The sequence below is a fragment of the Erithacus rubecula genome (assembly GCF_903797595.1).
Source record: "Erithacus rubecula genome assembly, chromosome: 5".
NCBI classification, from domain to species: domain Eukaryota; kingdom Metazoa; phylum Chordata; class Aves; order Passeriformes; family Muscicapidae; genus Erithacus; species Erithacus rubecula.
The window spans coordinates 40,848,825-40,866,304 of NC_136687.1; the positions used below are offsets into that span (position 1 = coordinate 40,848,825).

The 17,480-nt window shown below is 41.3% G+C and overlaps 1 protein-coding gene across 1 annotated transcript in view; it reads right to left on the reverse strand.

Annotated features, from left to right (window-relative positions):
* Nucleotides 1–1,496: 1,496 nt before the first annotated feature.
* LOC306801917 (uncharacterized protein) overlaps nucleotides 1,497–17,480 on the reverse strand; it is a 33,333-nt gene continuing 17,349 nt past the window's right edge. The window contains exon 2 of the transcript XR_013774219.1: nucleotides 1,497–1,558. The gene's annotated coding sequence lies outside the window, so the exon portion shown is untranslated. The remainder of the gene's footprint in view (nucleotides 1,559–17,480) is intronic.

Below are 17,480 nucleotides of genomic sequence, written 5' to 3' on the forward strand. Positions count from 1 at the left end.
GCCAGAAATTAAATTTCAAAGACTCTGTTTATTCCTCACTTCTAAAAATTATTCCATATTGTCCTACACTATTCCTTCTCACATCTCTCCTTCTCAAATCTGATAGTAAAACTTTAGGCAGCTCTTCTGTGATTCTGCTGAACAGTTTCCTGTTAACAGACACATAATAATGACAAATGAGAGAGAAGAAAGTGGTTATTAAGCTATTAGAAGCTAAATGCACACTGTTTGAGCACATCCAGCATATCTAGCTTTAACTTGTTTTTCTAAGCCAGGAATAGAAAACAATATAGAGCAGAAAAATGTAAATCATCAATGATGTAATAGTGACCTGTGTGATACCTTGGAAGGGTTTAAGCATGCATTTAGATTTTCTTAATGAAAAACCCAGTTGTTCTATCCTGACATATGAGTTCCTGCTACTTTCTTTATGGCTTTCCAACCTACATTAACTCTCTCTGTTATGCAACACTGCATAGGCACTAATGTCTGAAAGGATGCAGCAATATTTACCTGCAGTCAGCAGGAGGATGGGACTGGATACTAAGTTCTATTTTCTTAGCTTGTAAGAAATACTCAGCTACATTACCACGGAATTCTTCCTGGTGTTTGTCGAGAGGGCAATGTAAAAAAAGGTGAAAGGCAAGCATGCTGTGCTTCCAGAGTGATTTGTCATAGGAACTTGACAGAGTCTTGTGCAAAGGCACCCAGCAGTGGATGAAATTTGGATTATTCCCTTTTGGCTTGCCAAAAGAGGAATGAATATGAGGAACCTGACACACACATGCCTGGAAGGAACAGATACAGAGACAGAGCAGGATGGAAGAGCTTGCTGGGAGATTTGCAAATCCAAAATGAGAAGATGTGAGCAAGCTGCCCTGAAAACCAGAAGGTAACAAGAAACAGCAAGTGAATCCAGAGAAACAGCTGAGGTGAACTTGTTTCCAGAGATAACCCTTTGCTAGTCTCATTGAGTGGATTATTCAGCTGAGAGGTGGAAAGTATTATTTTTTAAAAAATCTTTATTGGGGGAAACCTGGAATGTTAAATTTTTTGCTGTTTTCTGAAGTTTGAGTTTGGCGTGTTTGTCGAGTCATGATTTGAAGTAGGCTTTTATCAAAAGTAGTTGTGGTTGGGGGCTTTTAGGTAAAATATTTTGGCCATGTGCTTTGAATATGTTCCAATAACCATTTCAAAACAAATTACTGGTGACATTCTCAAAGGTGAAGTTTGGAAAAGCCCAGGTTTTCCCACAAGTCTTGCTCTGCTCTGGAAGAAACTCATGCTGGAATGAAAATATATTTATCATCAAACTTCAAAAATTTTGAACGTTTTTGAAACTTCATCTGGTAATTTGGAGAGCTGACTATTATTGGAGAAGGTGATTAATTCATTTTAAAAACCCCACTCAATCAAAAAGAGTATCCTACAGGAAAAAGTACCACATGGGTGTCAGAGCTAATCTCCAGCAGTGACTTTCTTACCTTGGTTAAATATTTATAGAAGGAAGTCTGACCAGAAAAGTGACCTCTTCAGTCTTTTTGACCAAAGAAAGCACCTGTTTAGAAATAAATGGCATGTTAGCACACACAGTGTATCTTTTTCTGAGGATAGGTATATTTTTTCATTTTTGCATGCTGAAATTGGCCTTTTCAATCTGCCTACATTTTGCAACTTAGTTTTACTTTCTTTCTGTGACTGTGTAAAAAAAGGAGTTAAAATGTAGTTGAAACTTTAATTGATGTTGTTGCTATAAGTCAATGTTGAAATAACTTCAGACTGACAAAAAAGACACAGCAAAAGAAAAAAGAATTTCTGCTTTCAGCTAACTTAATATATAATTACAACAGTATAGTGAGAAAGAAACACTACAATGTAAGTGTTCAAATAGACAAAACAATTCACAAATTTCTGTATGAAGACACCAAAATCCTTCACAGGTAATCTTGGACTCAAGTTATGAGTACAGGTCAAGTAAGTGCAAATATCTTCCACCAGAACATTAATAACAAGGTATATTCAGTTTTAGAACACCCACAAGAAGAAAAACATGAGAAAATTCTTAATGTTTCTCATAGAAATGGAACAGCTACTTAAATGGAAAAACAAAAACTTAAAAAGCAAATGGAGTTTAACTTTGATAAAGGATTTGTTTTTCAAAGGCATTCACCTATGTTATATGACTGGTGGACTTCAGTTCCTGAAGTGTAGCATATTCAGATTCAAGATCAAATTTTAGGGAGCACATGATGTTTTGACTGGAAAGTGGAGAAGCAAGGAGATTCCTTAAAACAATAACCATAAAAAAAAGACTGACATGAGGGATTTGGTTGTGGTTTCACAGGCAGCCCAGACAGCCTAGAAGCTTGCTGATCAAGCCAGGGCTGCTGCTCTTCCCCCTACCAAATTTTGCTCCTGCTGCCCCAGATTCAGCTTTGCCCAATCCCAGGCTTCCCCACTGCTCCTTCCCTCCATTGTCCATTCCTTCCACTGCCATGACTCATCAGAAGGCAGAAAACAACACAAGAGTTCAAATTGTTTTGTTCTTTGGGTTTTTTTTTTTACTTTTTGCTGCTTTGGGGGCAGTCTAGTAAGCTAAATCAGCTAGCAGTGACCTACCTAGCAGGTGCTAGAGGCAGCACAAGGAGAGCACTGGGAGTACATGACATGGAGGAGGTGCTGTGGAAGGTGCTCCTGCTCCCTAGGTTGAAACCAAGCTCCATCCACTGGAGTCAACAGTGAGGGTCCCATTGACTCCACCAAGTTCTTGACTGATCCCACAATTGGTGGTACTGGTGTGAAGCCCACATTCACTGCATGTGTGCCAATGTGCAGTTCATAGATAACTGCACACAGCACCCAGGCTCCTCTCTGACACTACACTGGATGCTTCCATCAGGGATCAGTGGAGCTTGTATCAAATTTTTCATAAGGGATAACCTATGGAAACTCACAGGCCTAATATTCTCCTCTTTCCTCACTATTTACCTAGAAGACTGATCCTATGGGTCTTTTAGCTCATTCCCTGGTTGCCCACACAGCCAGGTAAGGACTTTAAGATGCAGTAGGAGTTTGGTTGCTTTACTTTATGCCAGAGAAATCTCTCTGAAACAGAAACCATCCTTCATTTAATGTAGAATTTCAAGCTGCAGAAAGTTAATTACAGACAAGTAAAAATGAGCACTGGTGGCACCAGTCATACCCTGAGCTGCACTCAGGATTTATAAACAGGTCCTGCACTCAATTAATGCTTTACCATACAGAAGTTTGCTCAAGTGAAGAAAAATACTGAGTAGTACAATGCTACACAATGCAGCATTTTATTAGTTTTTTCACACTAAACTGAGGACCTCATTAATTATGTTAATTCAGAACTAATAGAACATTTATCATAATGGCTGTTTCTCTCCTGAATGTTTTACATAAAATTCACAAGTCTGATATTGCAGCATGCCAAAAAAAAAGTGAGAAATGCCTTCTCTGCTCTTGAGAAATCTTTCTGTAATTAGGTTGGCCATTTTTCTGCCTAGATGCTGAACTGGAAAGATTATTTTTTTCCTGGGTTTGAAAGTGCTTATTAGCACATACGTTCTAACCACTGATAAGATGCCCCATAATTATTCATAAAGCTGAGGATACTAAACAATATACAAATGTGCCCATTAGTTTAAATAATCTAGAGGCTGGTGAAGGGGAAACTGCCAAAACAGCTATGTGTATCAATTACATCAGTAATTACACAGTATAAACCTCAAAGTCAAGGCCTCTTTTCCTCATTTTGATTTTTGCAGTATTTACACCACCAAGATAGTAACCATCAAACCCATCTTCCATTCCTGCTTGCTTTTTTAAAGATTTATCAAGGATTTTGTGCTTCTAAGAAAATGTCACCTGTGGCAGCCCTTTCACCGGAGCCTTTCACGGCTCCCTGCTTTCAGAAAGGGCAAAGATATAATGACAAATGCACAGCACATGCCTAGCCCAAAGTTTCTGGGCAACCTCAGGTTCTAATCACAGTAGTCAATTATAGTAACACATTTGTCCAAAGACTTCCAGTAAAGTGCTGCTGTTATTATGGGAAGAAGACACACTGCTGTAGATCACACAACATTTGACAAATATTAACATAAACTGCACATACACACCCCCACTAGCCCCATTTTGCATAGGACTGTGAAAAGTTTAGAGGGGATAAAGTGCCTCAGATGCAGAAATAGACTGGCTGAGCCAAGAAGAGTCCACATGCTAATTGCTATTTAATTGCTTCATGTTCCAAGCCTCTTTTCTAAAATTCCACTGACCAGTGTTATCTGAGTAAATCTAGGGTGAAAGCAGCAGGCATGCTCCCACACTGACACCAATGTATAGCTGAATAGGTGAAAGAACCCAGCAAAATAAAAAATAATGCTTGCAAACTTTTAAAAAGTGAGTTAAAGGCTCTTTGAGAAGGAGAAAGGAGGCACAAACCATGTGGTCAGAAAAAGAAAGAAGCCTGGAGACAAGACTCTGTGTTCTTCCTAGGTATCCTAACAAATGGCTGGCTTAACACAAATTGCAAAAGCTGTTCTTCATGCATGAACTGCAACCCAGAACTCTCTCCCTATGTGTATCCATGTTTTCCCAGCTGAATGTCCTAGACACTCAATACTGAGTCACACACACTTGTAACTCTATCCACCTGCAATGGGAGTTTTTTCATGTGATGTGACAGAGCCTCAGAAGAAGGGTGCCACAAGTCACGCTACCCACGCTGTGCCCCAGTACACCCTTTCCCCCGTGGCTACAGCTTAGTTCAGTTTTGAGGCACACTAGTTTCCTTTCTGAAAGCAAAATGCTCCTGTGAGCACACAGTATGATGGGCATGTTTAAAAATACCAACTAGACTGAGGTTCCTGGAGAAAAACGTCTGGATACCATGTAGGACAAGGCAAGAGAGAAGTTAACTGTTCCCTCTACAGTTCATGGCAGAAGAGCCTCATGACCTGAGCTGCAATCTAGCTCCAAGAGCCACGGAGGTATAGAAACCTGAGGAGGCATCTTGAGTCCCCAACTCTGGCCTCAAGCAATGATATTAGGTTTTGGATCTTTAAAAACTGTGTTTTGGAACATAAATATAGAGACAGGGGTTTTTTTTATCAAGATATAAATTTTTCTTAGAATGGTTACTTTGTTCTTTTATTATCTGTACATGAACTATGTAGGGTATTTGTTTAGGATCTGTAAAAATCTGTTTCCCATAAGCAACTTGGCATTCTGTCTTTATCAACTGCAGCATTCATTGAGAATGAAAACATTGTACTATCAAACTTTGAGAGAAAATATTGTACAATCAAAAAAAAATCATTGTTACTTTAACTTTATCACACTGGGTGATTACAACTGAGATAATTAGAAGCTAATTTGAGAGGAACCGAATGGGACGTGTAAGCAGATCTAGAAGTTAATGAGAACGTGCCTGTATTTAAATCAGGAGTGCACAGAGTTTGATTTCTAGCAGATTTTTGCAACTCTAACACAGGCATAAGAAGGAAAAACAACATAGAAAAATAAAGGGAAAGAGGAGCAGTGAACGTAGCTTGGAGAAGAGCATGTTTGACCTGCAGGGCATGAGCCTCCTGGCTCAAGTGTGCTGCCCTCTCCCTCCAAGCACCAAGTGTGAGCTCAGTCCCAGGACAAGCAGGAAGTCCACAGAGGGTGCCTTGAAACAGGTTTAGCCCACCACTGCTTCAAGGTGGTAGCCTGTGGCAGAAATCTTTAGGAGAAGCAGGAGGAGAGACCTTGCCCTTGGCTGTGAGGATGAGTTGGAGTGAAGCAATAGGACAGGTAGATCATAATCTTGCTAGTGGGAAAAGCTCCTTCAAAAAATAATAATTTTTAAAAATCTATAAGAAATTAAAAGAAAAGATGAAGAAAAAAGAAAAATACAGCTCTGACCTTGACATTAGGGAAAGATGGTAACTCCAGGGCATAGATGAGGTCATCCAAAAGAGAACAATGGCTGTTGGAGGGTAGGCTATATATGCAAGATCTTTCCAGAGGACATCACAGGAGTGGGAGCAACCCTTTTCCAAGCTCCCTCACCAAGTATTTGCGAAGAGCATGCTGCCTTGTGTCGATTCTGAAGCAAATCCTCACCATCACCTCTCCAGGGAGAAAGGGAGACATCAGCCCATGTCATACACATAAAGCTGTGCTGTTTCCAGCATTCTTGGCAGCTCAAGTATCTTCTCTTAGTTCTGTATTAAGGCAGACAGGTGTATCTCTTGGCATAACCCACCACAGATATCCAGCTATGGCATCTCTGTGCCACCACAAATAATTGTCTCCCCATTCATGAGATACAGGAGGGACAAAACCCCCGAAATTCTTGCTTGATATTGAAAAGTCCCCTTATAAACTCTTATTGCTGATCTTTGCAGAGGAATCCCTCTGTTCCTGCAGGGACTCTCTGAACCTGTGGAGGAGAGGAGGGCTCTGCAGGCAGAGACAGCACAACAGAAAACACAAATTGAGTTGGGTTTCATAGGGAAAGAGGGATGCTGGGACATTTTTTCTGCCTCACTGCACATGAGGAAATGTTTAGTAGCATACTTTTTTCCACCATAGCCCTCTCAGAAAATCTTAATGGATTGTTTGCTTTACCAGAATACCATAAAACAGGTCACTGTGTGAAATAAGCCACCACTAATAAAAACAGTCTTATGAGAGGATAATGGAAATTTATGGTAGGGCTTTGGTTTGTATGGCAGTGCAGCTAAGAGAAGAACTAAAATGGAAAAACCAGTGCATGGTATTCTGGACAAGTGATTAAGGCACTTCTCGACTTCTGTTTGCTTCCTCAGTATTTCAAAAGAGGTAGAGTCTGTAGAAGAATTTGTGCCTGAGTTATGGGTGGTGAACTTTGCCTGCTGTCAATCATCCCAGACTCCACCCCAGGAACAGCACTCCCGTCCTGTATTGTAATCTTGTATACCATCGGGTATTCTCCCAATTAATGAGCAAAGTTAATTGAAAGTTAATTGTTTCCATTGCAAGGAGATTCAGAATTAGACTTGAACAGGGAAGGAATCAGGGACTCATTACTTTTGTCTATACACAAGCCCCAGTAGTCTCCTTTCTCCAGAAAAAAGCCTTCTCCTGCATATCTGCTGTGACAGACCTGTGACATGGGATTTTGCCAACTGCTTGACATTGCCTGAAAGACAAAAGGAGCAACAGCATGAACTGGCACACAAGTACTACACACAATTATGTCTGGCAACTACCCCATCTCTGTTTCCCTGCTTCCTGTTTAATAGGCCCTTTAGGGAAGTTTATTGCTGATCTGTGCTAGATATAATTGAAACATCAGTGTAATATTGTTTCCCCAGTATAACTTTTTCTTTGGGAATTCTGGATGCAATTATCCCTTGTGACTAATAAAAACAATGGCTTAATCACAAATATATGGCTACAAATGTCATTTTATGATTAAACATAAGATCCTTTTGTCTCAGTATTTAACATCAAATGGACTGTCCTTCCTGGGAGCATCCCAAGGAATATGAGGAGCAGAAATAGAGTAGGAATGACAGGAGCTAATTATCCTTTCCTCAGGAATTTTGGTGAATAAGCATTTCAGACCTGACCTTCAGGACAGTCCTCAGATGCTTTTAAGAGTTTCAGAATCTTCTGAAATGCAGGGCACCTTCCAACCCACCAGAAATTCAGGCCATGAGAATCTGCCTGATTCAAGTCTACTGGCACCTCAGTCCCACTGCCATCCCCATTCCCCATCCCCTTTCCATATGAACAGGAGTGGGCTACAGCACGACCAAGAGAGCTGTTTGGCATTTGTCTCCTGGTTTCCAGTGGGGAATGGCAATTCACAGAAAAATTATTCTGGAAAGGTTTGATTGGGCCACTTCTATTTTGCAATTTTTTATGAAATCCACTTGATTTTATATATTTCTATGTACATGTACCAAAAATTCTACATACACAGAAATGTAAAGGCAATGAGGAAGAGGAGAGTGAATACAGAGTTTTGAATTCCTGTAAAATCCCCAAATTGCTCATTTTTAAACCCTTGTATTATACTGAAATGAATAAAACTGCTTTACAGTCCCACTAGCTGAGAAATAAGAGTTACTGGCAAAACATGATCAAACTCAATACTTTCCAAACCTCTGCCCATGTTCACCAAAAAACAATCATAAGGTACTAAGAATTTATTTTCCAGCTAATGTTGAACAATTGAACAATCCCAGGAAGTAGCCTAGAAATTGAAAGATCTGGTACTCAGCTCTCGGCACATCAGAATCCTGAGCTCATAAAGTGAACAAATCCTGCTGTCCCTGTCTACGTGAAAGAGGATTCAACAGAAATAACATAATATTGTCCACATTCCGTGAAATGGAAGATAATTCCCACATTACGTTATCAAAATGTTTATTTTTATTAATTTCAAGAGCTTAAATATAATTCACTAATATTAAGATATTAAAAAATTTAAAATCCCTAGACGTCTAAATAAAAATAGCTGTTTTGGATCCCCTGTGAGATCACCAGAATCTACACATCAGAATTGATGCTCTTTCCTTGCAATAAGCCAAGGCAGAACCGGACTACATGGGAACAACCAGAAAACTTAGATCCCAGTTATCATGTCCACTCAGAAAATGGCTCCTGTGTTTAGAAGAGGGTAAAGCCGTGTCCTAACTCTGAGCAGCACAAATACAGAGGAAACCCAGACACACCCTGAAACTTTGCAGCAGATGCTTTCCTTTAAAGTACCATGCAGCACATTCGCTTTGGGTTTTGAATTATTTACTACCAATACAGCTTAATTGTACTCAAGTTGAAATCAACATACTACAAGTAATGAAGCAATTTCTTAGTCTTTCGTTAGTTTTCAGACAACATCACTGTAAGCACTGGCACCAGTTTCAGTTTAAGCAGAATGCACATTTCTATATGTTCTCTAAATTAAATATGTATGAAAGCCTGAGAACTGCAATGACAATTACTGCACCTTGGAACGAGACTTGGAATATTTCGTCTGGCAGAGTTCAAAAGACTTTTCAGCTGGGACCAGCTGTAGCTTGGTTAGCACAAGAATGTATTGATTGCAGTTCATAACTGGGAATATGAATTAATGCAATATTCATGGACAACTGCATGTGCAGAGCTCCATATGGCTGGTGAAGCTCTGAAAGCATTTTGCTTCAGGGAAAAATCATGTCACCAGAATGCATTTGCCTTTACTGTGTCCAAGTTAGGAAGGAAGGAAGCTATTTTCCTTGCTTAGCTGGTATGCAGATTGTGGAGTCTAAAAATCACTTCGCCCCAACCCAAAGAGGCTGGAAGAGACCTCTGTTCCTAAAGCAGAAGGCTGGGGTTTGACTGCCTCCTTATTTGTACCCTGCAGATCACAAGATGCATTATCTCTGTCTAGAACATCCTAATAAATACTCCAAGATAACTCTCAAGATTAGACTCTCAGTATAAACAACAATCAGGACCTACTCACAGTCCAGGTGGACTCTTGACAGTAAAAAGGCCACCACAGACCATTCACACTCGTCTACTTCGTACAGTATGAATTAAAAATCTGACTTCTAAAACACCAGGCAAGCTCAGATTCAGGCATATGAGATCAATGCAAAGAGAACAGACAGGCTGCAGCACACAATTTTCTATCAAAGACTGAAGAGATCATTACAGCCTCCCTTATGCTGAGTACCCGGGAAAAGCCGGCCAAACTCCACAATTATTTATTTGGCATCTGCTTTCCTGTTCTGGTGCTACTGAAAATCATAAAGTCAAGACTGAACAGCATATCTGGCAGATCTCAGTGGGGAAGTCAAAACAGGGACAAAAAAAGATGTGATTTCAAACTGCTCTCCTAGCTGGGGCCCCACTCTTCACATGGCTTTGTTTCAAAGCACTTCAGGAAAATATTTTTTAAAGTAGGAATTGTCCGAGGTCACAGAATGGTTGCTGTTGGAAGAGACATCTGCCTGGTGAGGCAGCAGCATGAGGCAGTTGAGGATAGGCAAGAAATGGCTCCATAAAACAGCTTGGGCTTTCCTGAGATCAAATCATCTACTACACAAGGAATCACCAGAGGACTGGCAGCAGCAGGAGTAGCTTCTGGGACATATCTGGACACTGCCCTTTGGAGGTCACCTTGTTCAACCCCACTGCTCAAACAGGGCTGCCTAGAACTGGTTGCTTATGACCATGTCCAGAATGTTTTGAATACACCTCCGAGGATGGAGACTTCACAGCCCCTTTGGGAAAACTCTTCCAATGCTTATTCACTCTCACAATAGAAGAGTTTCTTTTCATGTTCACATGGCATCTCCAGTGTTTCAGTTTGTGACCATTGTCTCTGGTCCTGTCACTGGGCACCACTGGAAAAAGTCCATCTCTGTTCTATGGACTTTCCCTTCAAGTCTTGATGAGATCTTCTCCAAAACTTCTCCAGGCTTCTTCTGCAGCTCTTTATGCCATTTCTCACAGCGGGAGAGTTCCAATCTTTCATCATCTTCATGATCCTTTGCTGGACTCTCTTTAGCGTGTCCATGACTTTTTTGTCATGGGGAGCCCAGAGCTGAATACAGCACTCATGGTGAGGTCTAAGGAGTATTGAGTAGAAGAGACAGATCACCCCCTTGATCTGCTGGCAATACCTCTCCTAAAAGCAGTCCATAGTACATTTTGTTGTCTTTGCCACGAGCACACTCTGAACAATCCCCAGGTCTTTCTCTGCTGAGCTGCTTTCCACCTGGGTGGCCCACAATGTGTACAGGTTCCCAGGGGGTTTCCTGCCCAGGTGCAGGTAATTGAACTTCACCTGGCTGAACTTTTTGAGGTTGCTGGATAAAAGATTCTGTGCAAAGATGCTGCTGTTGGAAGGAGTAACCCTCACTTACTTCACAGATTAGGGTCACTCGACATGGCTTCATGCACAGAAATTGTTCTTCTTCCAACAGCCTGAAACATTGTATCTGCACTAACACAAGGCATGAATTTTACATTCGAAGTAAATAATATTATTCTGTAAAGGAATATACCTCCGCAGGATGGCCTTGCATAAAAAGTCAGAATGGAATTCCTTAAACTTGAATTGATCCAGGATACTGAAGCATGATGACGGTTATCCCCCTCACCCTGTAGAATCGCAATTAGAAATGTCTTTGGGAGATAAGGCTTGAGCAGACAGACCACCTTCCACTGCTCAGCAGGGGGGATGCTGTTCTGCAGCACCTGTAGCTCACTCCATGCTTGCATGTGCATTAACCAGGAATCACAGCCCTCTCAAGAGACATTGACCTGCAAAATACTGTGGTAAGAGAAAAGGCAGGGAGACACCAAGTGCACTTTCCAGGCATGTATTTGTGGGGAGAGAGTTAAGAAAACTTCAGCTTATTTGGAAACATGGCCTGGCTCCCACATATGCATTTCTGTGAGAAGTATTGTGCTAAACATACTTTCAAAAACTTATAGACATCGTACTTCCCAGTGGGCAATCTTTTTTAAAGACTTGACTTCCCTTTCCACTACTGAGACTTGCTTTTTCCCTAGACTCATTTCACAGGATGCATATTTTACATCTTTTCCTGATGTAATTTAATCTCTTCCTACTTTTCTGTCTTTTCTGTACCATATGATGAATTGGTAGTACACTGGGAGCACCCACTGGTTCAGCAGAGGCTGTGATCTAACTTACAAATTTCTGGCAAAACCATTGTGTGGCTCAGGGAAGCAAGGGTGTGCTTAAAGCAACTTCCGCAACCTGTTAGAAATCACACTAGCACAAGAAGGCATACTTACAAGAAGGAAGGCATAATTGATGCATGCAGTTACCTGATTTCTGATAATTTGGAGGAGCACTGCCCCTAGTGAAAGAAAATCAGTGAAAAAATACTCCAGTTTGTGTCTTCAGAGAGTCAGCAATGCAGTTTTAGGTGTTCAGTGCTCAAGGCTGATGCTTTCTTGGGGTTCTTTTCCAGAGTCTAAAAGTGGTTTGTGGGAAAACAAATTCCAGTACTCCTGTTTCATATCAGTGTTTACAAGCTGTACATTTGCAGACTTCTCAGAATAGGAAACCTTCAGCCTATCACATGATGCTCCTGAAAACACACTTTTTGAGAATTTTTTTCAGGCGCATCCCTGGCTGGTAGGGACTGTGCAACATCACCTTATTATGCTTTTCAATCTGATTGTTTTCCCTGCCACTAGCACATACTGCAATGATCTAGGATCTGGCAGATTGGATTTGGGGAGACAAAATGATAAGACTTGCTGCTAAATTGTGTTTCAGTTTGTTTGCCTTTTCATTCAATGTATGGCATGGTTTCAAAGCATTTTTAAAGACTAGAGTCTCTCCAGAATCCATGGATTAACAAAATGTTGTGTCTTATCTCCTCAGAACAAGTCTACAATTACAAGCACTGCCTCATGTGATTATATTTTACAAATAAATAATCACTCTTCCTAGAAGGCAAAATCAAAGCTTTCCTCCCAACCACTTTTAAAAAATACATTACAGACTGTGTGTTGTCTTCTTATAGTGATTTTTCCGTGTAATCAGGTAATTCTTCCTCATGAGCTATGGTTTTGTGCACACCACACCTTCTGGTGAATTCCCTTTCTTAACTGCTTGAGAGCTCTTCAGGTGGGTCAGGGCCATGTGAGGTTCTGACAGAAGATTCAGAGGTGGAAGAAAAAGGGCTGGAGGCTGCTGGCATCTATCTGATCTCCACCTGCAGCTAAAAAATAAGAGAAACCTTCTTCACACACTTTAACCTCTATTTCATTGTCAAAGATACATGAAGAGCCTGCCTCTTTGGTACTTGCATCTGATTCAGAAAGCTAAAGGTCACTAAAAAACACCAGTATCACCCTCACACAAGACACAGATCAATATAGCCTGAAGCACACATGCACTCTCTCTCTCTCTCTCTACCACCCAGAAATTCAGCCAAATGAAAAGCAAAGCCTTCCCTCCAGGAAAACCAAACAAAAGCCATGTGTCTTGAACTCACTTTGTGTCCAGACAGGCATAGGGAGTTTGCCAGAGCAAACAAGTTCCAGAGTCAAAAGATTTCCGCTGAGAGCTCTCTACAAGCAGTGCTCCTCAGACCGGCCCCGCACTTCCCAGCCAGCTCTTGCTGCTCCAACCGCGGCAAAGAGGCCTCCTATTACAATGACACATTTGACAGCTTTGCCAAGAACACTTGGGGAGGTGCCAAAGAAAGAAGCAGAGCGCTTTCCTGAAAAAAACAGACACTCTGGGGAGGAATGCTTTAAATACTCCATCTAGTAAACCTGAATGGTTGAGTGCCCACACAGAGAAGCACTTGGGCTGCTATCCCAAGGGAAAGCAGAGAACAGGCTCCACTAGGCTCCTCCCTCTCAAGAACTTGTCCCACCCCATTCTCAGTGGTATCTGCATTGAAGAGTGGCCATCTCTTTCTGTGCTGGAGCTCACTTTGAATACATCCGTGGCTAATGAATTTCAATCTGATACCCTGCATTTGCCTTTGCCTCAATCAGTTGTGCTTTAGAGCCCTGCTGTTCAACACTGGGCTTTCGTTAGGCCTCCTCATTACCTAAATGCAAGTTCTAAGCCTGGTTCCAGCTGCTCCTGTGGGGAGAAGTTCCTCAGCCACCAAGACCACACAGTCCACATGAAAAAGCATTGTGAGAAAAATTGATATGTTCTTGAGAGGACACATAGAATTTGGGCAGGATGATCAGGGAGATTTGCACTGTGCTGAATGACAAAGATAGCCATTTGACTCCAAAGCCAACATCACCCTGAATCACCAGCCTTGAGTAAGGGGACAAAGATGCAAAATAAATATATTTTTATGTCTTTAGACAGGGACAGAATCCATAGCCTTGTTCAAGTTTTCCTGCTGCAAGCACTACAGCTTTTTTTCCCACTGCCCACAGTGACAGGATGCTTCCCAGAGGCAGAGCTTTAAGGGACTTATTAAGCAAAGTAGACCACCTGCACACATATATATGGATGTGTGGAATGAGTGTGTCAAATGAATGCATTATAAGGTCACCAGAATATTTATCTGAGTCATCATTCAACTTCTAAACTTGTATCATGCACAAAGGTTTTAATAGAATGATATAATCTAAGTCATGTATGAGCTCTGTTTTTAAGATGTTTGACTTCTGTCTGGTTTACACAACAGCCTCTGATTTTACACAAAGGCAAACATAATGGAAGGCTCTTCTTCCATTGCTTTTATGTGCCATATCCTTTCTTTCTCTTTCTTCCTTAAAACATGTAGGGTTTTTTTTTATTTAATGCAGGACTGTGCATCTAGTGCCTTGCAGATGGAATGCATAATTGAACATCATACTCCACTCCTGAGAGACACACCATAAAATTATTATTTGAACCATACTCTTGCTGATCCAGCGCAGAGAGCAAAATAACCCAAAGAAAATATTCTAAAGCAATTTGTGGCCTATCTGTGGAATACTTTCCAGACATTAGCATAGTATGAGAAATACTTAGCATTAATAAAAGGTGAGGTTTCATTCTCAGGCACCATTTTACTGTGCTGGGTTGCTTTGGGTAATTTTGCAATTAAGAAGTCAGAGGGGGGTGATGAGGACAAAACTAGGAGTGCAAAAAGACAAGATTTCAAGTAATGGTCCCTGTCCCCTCTCTTACCTCCTAACAGACGCACCCAACTTCACAGTGGGGAAACACAGAGGAAGAAGCTGTTAAAAATGAAACCACATTGCAAATGGAATTACAGTGGGGTCAGTGTTTCACAGCATGAAGACCTTAGCTTCATGAAAGGCATTTGAAATGCTTAGGACAAAACATTACAGGTAATGTTTGATGCAGTACTACTGTAAAGCCAAGGGAAAACAAAAAAGAAAGAAAAATTTGTAAACTCTGTTTAAGAGAGAAACAAGGCTAGAAGAATTAGAAAGGGGATGGCCATTCCTAATTGACTATTTCTGTCATTACCACAGCTGAGAAATAAGATATTAATTTGGAGTAAAAAGTGCCTCATATGGGGACGTTTTGCCCTGGGATACTGGTATGAACAGAGAGATGTGTCTTGGTTTGAAAGACAGGTGTTTGTTAATAAAGGCAGGAGCTTCTCTTGAAATGGACAACGTAAAGCTCCTCCCTCCAAATTACTATAATTTTGAAATTAAGAAGCTCTCAGCCAAAGATATGGGAATAGGAATAACAGTTCTTTACTAGGAAAAAATTAAAATAAAAATACAGTAATATAAAAAAGAAAAAAAATAAACCAAAATACTGACAAAGTCAGAATACAACCTGACACCCTGCCAGTCAGGGTGTTGGTAGCAGTCTGATTAAATTGTGGCTGCAGTCCTCCTGCGGTGACAGATGTGGTTCAGTTGAAGCAAACATCCTGTAGTAAATGCTTTTTTCCTCCAAAGGTCCAGTGATGATGTAGAAGGGTCTGGTTTTCCTCTGGAATCCAGTGGAAAAAGGCCGCGCTGAAGCTCCAAATACCAAATTCTATTTAGGTGGGAATGCTTGGCTCCTCCCCTGGGGTGGAGCATCTCCCAATGGGATGATGTAATTTTATCAGTCATGGAGTGAGACTCAATGGCCCATTAACAGAAGATACCTCCCTGGAGGAAGGACGGGTTGTAGAGAAGAAAGAACACTGCTCCACCTGGTTTTAACAGACAGCCCATTAACAGAAGATATCCCCATGGAGATAAAGATCACTGCCACACCTGGTTTCAACAAATGGTGATAGAATGCATATTTTTGGTCACATCTTGTATTGCAATCTGAGACAAAATGTCAAGTAATTAAAATCTGTGCTGATGCCAGACAGTCTCAGATTCCAGAGTTAGGATCCAGAGTTTCCAATTATGTTCAAAGCTGTTTCTAGACATAGGAAAAATGGGTTTTAACTTTATCATAGGAGCCTACTGATGCCTACTAACATCCAAACTCACTTGAGTTCTGTATAACCTGCAGTTTTGTGCATTACTGGGACTCTATTTTTCATTTGTACCAGATGGTAATGTTTTCCGTAATTAAGATGTTGAATTCTGATGATGGTGGCTGCAGAAATACACCTTTAAAAGCATACAGTATGCAGTTTTGCAGTTGTAAACACAGCTTAAAATTGCAGCTGAAATGGAAATTCGCCTTTTTAACTGGGCTGGCATCTCTGCATTGCACAAATCAGCAAGGCACAAATAAAAAATGCATTATTTCATCCTCAGAAATAGCTAAGGTGCATAACCATGACCTGCCATCACCAGAGTAATTAATGCTAGAAAAGTTTGAGGCAACAGGTAAACCTGCAGTACCACATCTGCAGCTCAGATATTTATTAGTCCCAACTTAACATTAAAAGACCTTCTAATTGGCAAGAATTTAATCCCTCTGATCTCAGGAAGTTTATAATTGTGAGGGCCATAGACACAACAAGAATAGTATCTAAGTCTTCCACCCTTCCTAATGGGTTACAGAAAGCATGCACTTTGGTGCAGAGAGTAGGGTGGCAGTGAAGAAAAAGGAGGTGAGCTCCCCTCTCTGGTTGACAGAGAAAAAAAGGACATCCCCACTCCTCAATGCCCAGGGTAGGCATAAGACCTAATTTTTACATATAGCCTTTGTTAATACTCTAATTTTTTATTCTCTCCAGTGACCAGCAGTCAAGTGTGCCTGACACGCTCCTGGTTCCTTCACTCCATGCAGGAGGCAGCCAGCACCCCAGTGGCGCTGCTGCTGCTGGGCTGCAGGGCCTGCCCTCCAGCCAGCAGGGCTGGGCTGCAGCAGTTTAGGGCACAGGTGTCCCAGGAACATGGCACTGGGTCACACCACAGATACGTGCAGCCCTGAGCACACACACAGTGCTCGCCACACACAGAGCATGATGAAGATGGTGCAGCAGCACCCATTTGTCATTTCCCTCACTTATCCTAGCTCAGCCACCACTGCTCAGGGAGGATGTACCGCCTCTGTTGCAATGCCAGGGATGTTCTGGCAAGAAGTATTTCCAGAAAGCTGCACATTTGGGAAGGCACTTAAAAAGCCCAGACCTCTTTGTTTAAACTCCAACTGAAGACAGACCCATAAGTTCTCTACATTATTTATTAGTTATTGTCTTATTTAATCCCCCTTGGAAGGGCAACAATAGAGGAGTTAACAGTTCTCCACTTTTTTTTCCAAGCTAGTGATTTTATTCCTTAACTTAGAAGCTGAAAGCAGACCACACCATACACTTAACTACTAGCACAGATGGGTTACTATTATCCACCTCATTTGCCCCATTCCTGACTCACTAGTGATGCATTGGTCCCCACCTCATCACTGGGGAACACAGGTCTTTGCCCAACTACCTGTGCTCAGCAGATGCATCCCTGCCCTCATGTAGAAGTGCACTTTTCCTGATCACTCTTGAAGAATACAAGCATTTGGGAGCTGGGAAAAAGCCCCTAGTAGACTGCAG